We start from the raw sequence: 4,955 nt of genomic DNA, 5'->3' as shown, positions 1-4,955 counted from the left end.
CGTGATAAATTTCTAAAGCAGATTTTTTCAATTAATATTTTTTCGTGTTTAGTAGCAGAGATTCTCTCTATTCAGATAATTTTGAATGTTTATGTTTTCGTGTGACGTCACAATTGATTTCCCGCACTCGGAAAATACAAACGTGAAGCGTTTTTATCATGCTTACGTCTAATTCAACGATGTCCTGTGCGATATTGAGGTAAGCTTCACCCTGTGATATTTATGCAGTAAATAATTACGACAAAGGACTGACATTCAATCGCAAATTTAGAAATATTTATTGACAGATTTTTTTTACAAATGAGGTTTTTGTCGTTGAAGCTGGCTTGAAAAATGCAGAAATTATCCCACCCAAATACTATATAAGACTAAAACAATTGCTTTCAGATAATTTTAACACTATGAATATTCTGAAATATTCGAGTATTTAGTGTTATCTATCATATTTATCGTTTGTGCGTAAAAATTTGCATTATGGACTCCGTTATGGGCCCGTAAACATGAAGTATCTAAACTCCATACAAACTCTCAACAGGGCGGGATTTGTGGGGCGATATCTTTTAAATGAGTCAAGAAATCCCATGACATGACCGTTTTAAAATGTTAAGTACATATTAAATTAGTAATATAAAAAACACGAAAAAAATTCATTGACAGGATTTTTTTCAGGTAAAGGTCCTGTTCCTCCTTAAGGGATAAACATCTTTTATAAATTATCTTTTGAGTTGCTATAGGATATCAATAACGACTTGCCAGATACATGTTTGCGAGACGAGAATAATTTCAACCTGATAATAATAAAAACAACTCCAATAGCAATCACAAAAACGAAAACAGCTAATATTGCCAATAAAGCAAATACCATGTTCCAACGATTATTGTCGATCCTGAAAAAAAGTTAAAGAGAGAATGGTGAAATTTTTTTTTTTTTACTCTGAAAAGCTAGTAGAAACTTTGTTTCAGTAGTATCCTATCACATGCATGACATAATTCGCAACTTTTGACGCAAAATTTCAATTTATCTGCAAAATATAAGCTAAAGGGAAAAAATGTTGATTTACTTACATGCATCTGTTTTGATTGTCGATCTTGACTGTGGAAACTTCTTTAGAGCTGCTTGTCACTATATCATAGCAACTCTGATCTAAAGCGAGAATGGTGTAGATTATACCTTTTAACAGCTTATACATAGGAATGATATTATACTTATTCGTTAAGTATAATAATCTTTTAAGGAGACTGGGGGGGGGGGTTCAACAAATTAATCACAAATTAACCACCAGATTTAACTTATTTTTTAAAAGCGGTATCTTAAGCTGTCAACTATCATTTGGCAAAGAAAAAATTCATACATTTTAGTTTTTAAATTTGAACATTTTTGTCTATCTTTACACGGAGCTCTTCTTCTAAAGGAGGTCAAAATAGTCTGAGAATGGCCACAACCCCCAGCCCCTTCAAGCTAATAAATGAATTACTAGTTTCGAATTTAAAAAAAATGATTTAAATATACACACTTACATTTATAAATATCCGTTGATATGTATCTAACAGGACAGGTTTCACAATGGTTTTCCAAACTGGACTGAATGACTCTTCCATGAACGTTATATTCAGCACATCTTTTACCTAGAATGTTTTTGTTCATTACAGAAATGGAATACCGAAAGAGAAATAATACACGTATTAAAAAAATTTCAGTTATCTCACTTGTTTTCTAGGTGAAGTTTTCAGGGGTACGTTTTGTCATTGCAGTCTAAGAAAAAAAATAATTTACTTAGTATTACATACTAAACTATAACATTTAGCTCTCTGTCAAAATTTTTTTCTTCGGAGAGCTAAGTTCTTCAGCTAATTTTTACCATGACTTTATAGATTTCAAATTCTTACTATAGAAACTTTCTCGAAGCGAACCACATTTTCTAGTTTAATTAAGTGAGTATTGTCAATTCGAACATCAAAGAAAAAAAAAACAATTTTAAAATTGAAGAAATCAAAGATATGAATATTTCCTTGAAAATACAAGACAGGCATTGTTTCGTAAACGGGGCACCCCAACTTATTTTTACCACAAGGTACTCTGGAATGAAATACTCGGAAGTTTCTAGTTTTATCCTACATCTATAACACCTACCGGAAACAGATGCATCTTATTCGATGTTTTACTTTGTATCGAGGTAATTTTTGAGGAATGAATTCGTGGATTACAATAAAGAGGCCCAGCCAAAGACTTCTGAATTGAATTGAGAAGAAAAAAGTATCTAGAAACAAACGAGTTCATTTGAAAGTAGGATAATGATTGATATGCTAACAAAATACAAGCTTAAAGCGGGGGTGCCTGAATTTGAGTCATACAAGTAGAAACAAAGTAAAAACAAGTAGGGGTGCCCCGTATGGGAAAGGTACATGTGAAATAGAAGGGTTTAAGTTTGTCTGTTTAATACCCTGGTATATAAAGGCATCAAATACCCGTATACATCTTGAAGGTGTTCGATGCGTCATGGTTCGGCCGTCCTCAGGTGAATTCTCATTCAGTGATTGTTTCGGCGTTGTCAACTACAACCTCCAGAGGTACGCCGACTGGGGTGATCAAATCCCAACCCGGAACCACCCAGCTCTCTGCCTTCATTGCAACCCACTGAATGTTCATCACCATCACAAAAAATCAGAGAGTCAGTTTTAGTGTTGCACTTGTCACTGCTCTTCTTGCTTCTTCAAATCCACACGGACTATCATATATATTCAAATTTGTTGAAAACATTCAAATTGCAGGACTACGGTGGAACACAGTTTGAAGCATTTTAAGTCTACACGATTTTCATTTTTACCAAAATGTTTGGTAAAGCAACTGGAAATTATTGATACATGTACATTTTATTATGCATTCTATGCTGAAAGTAAATAACTGAATAACACTCCCTACAAAAACGCCTAATTTTTGTGGAGAGCTAATTGCTTTTTTTATAATTATGCCAACCATATGTCTGTTTATTGGCCAGGTGTAGGGTAGCAATCGGTTACCAAATTTACTTAGGTGATTTATAAACATTGATGGTTTTAATAAGATGCAGATTGACGACCACTGTTAAATGTGTTTAAGAAAACTTCCTTGGGTTCGAAAACGAGTACATGTACAAAATCTAAAACGGGAGGGAAAAGCAAGCCATCAAAATAAGTCATACAGATATTTATAATTTTTAACATGATAATATCGTTTGGAATATTAATTTAGTGAAGCACGAACCGATCTCAAACCATGTATAGAAAATCAAAATGTCAAAATTCCGCCAAAATCAGTGAAGCGGAATGAAATTGCAAACCTGTTCTGTAACTCATCATGATACACTCACGTATCAAAATTAAGCTCAATATCTGCAGGCGTTTAGAAAAAAGTGCGGAAAACCAAAAGGGACAGATGGACAGCTAGACAGACGGACAGACTCAGAATTAAGAAACCTATGGTCTCTTCTGGATTCACCGATAGTGGATTAAAACGGGAGACATATACTAGTTCCGAATGTCAACATGGTGTGTAAATGTGAAGCGAGAAAAAGACGTTGAGAAAATGACTTGAATTTTCGTCCTTATATATGTACATTCCTCTTTAAGGTTAAAAGCAGATAAAATTTCAAACAGATAAGATTATTCTACCCAATTGGCAAGCCATATATCAAGTTTGATTTTTGGTACAAAATTGATTTTTAAACCGTTTTTACCCTGTTATGATCAATCTCAAAGCATCTACGTACATGTCTAATGGCATTCAAACACGACCTTCTTTGTAAAGCAAATTGACTTATTTCCAATACATTACAATCATAAACAAGTACTTCAAATGACATCCTGAAGAGAAAAAGGTATCCCGGTAGGGGACATTTTAATGCTAATGCAATACTCTCTGAATGCTTGTTATATTACAGCCACTGAATATTATTGCCTTTCTTTCTTATGAAAACCATTGCCCGTTTATCAGCCAGTAAACGTAAGTCATCTGCATAAGTTTTAGCAATAGCTTTTCCATCTTTTGCGGATAACGTTTTTTGTGCAACAACAGCAACATTAATTCTTGTACTAACGATCATAGAAACCATTTTATTTAAATCGCATCAATGCAAAATACACATTAATACTTGACACATCGTAGCGAGTTTTTCATATCTGATTTGAATTCACATAAATACATAAAACATCATATGAGTTGCTACAGCAACTAGTATGTATTATGACACCATAAACTTCAGTATAAGTTAAAATATCATGGTTGATATATCCATTTATTAATCAACAAAAGAGAGAGAAAAAAAATCCTTTGTAAACCGCCTTATGAGTTGCTACAGGATGTCAACAACGGCTCGCCAGAGATATTTTTGCGAGAAGATAATAATTTCAACCGGATAATAATAAAAACAACCCCAACAGCAATCACAAAAACAGAGACAGCTAATATTGACAATAAAGTGAAGACCACGTTCCAACGAGTAATGCCCATCCTGAAAAAAAGTTAAAAAGGGAATGGTGACTGACAGCTCTGAAAAGCCAGTGGGATCTTTTGTTTCAGTAGTATTTTAACTGATATGCATGGCATATTTTATGCAACTTTTGATGCAAAATTAAAAATTATCTGTAAAATATGAGTTGAGAGGAAAAAATGTTGGTTTACTTACATATATCTGTTTTGATTTTCGATCTTGTTGTCTGTTGAAACTTCTTCTGAGCTGCTCAGAATGTCATAGCAACTTTGATCTAAAACAAGAAGGGTATAGATCATACATGTACCTTTTAACAACTTATACCTAGGAATGATAGGCTTTGCTGTTTATCATAACTTACTATACTGATTTGTTAAAGCTGATAAATGTCCTAGTTAAAAACTATTCAAAACTAAAAAAGAATGCATGTATACACTAACATTTATAGATATATGTTGATATGTACCTTACAGGGCAGGTTTCACAATG

General features: G+C 33.3%; 1 long non-coding RNA gene across 1 annotated transcript; it reads right to left on the bottom strand.

Moving 5' to 3' along the window:
- Positions 1-758: 758 nt before the first annotated feature.
- On the bottom strand, positions 759-1,619 carry LOC134277872 (uncharacterized). The gene is made up of 3 exons (XR_009994341.1): positions 1,519-1,619; positions 1,066-1,144; positions 759-887 (listed from the first exon to the last, which is right to left on the bottom strand). It is a non-coding gene; the product is annotated as an uncharacterized LOC134277872 (long non-coding RNA).
- Positions 1,620-4,955: the final 3,336 nt, after the last annotated feature.

The sequence above is a fragment of the Saccostrea cucullata genome, unplaced genomic scaffold (assembly GCF_032062105.1).
Source record: "Saccostrea cucullata isolate Sc308-1 unplaced genomic scaffold, CSIRO_AGI_Scuc_v1 ctg18243, whole genome shotgun sequence".
Taxonomy (NCBI): Eukaryota; Metazoa; Mollusca; class Bivalvia; order Ostreida; family Ostreidae; genus Saccostrea; species Saccostrea cuccullata.
Note: the sequence above shows the minus strand (reverse complement) of the source record. Positions and strands in the feature narration are given on the sequence as shown.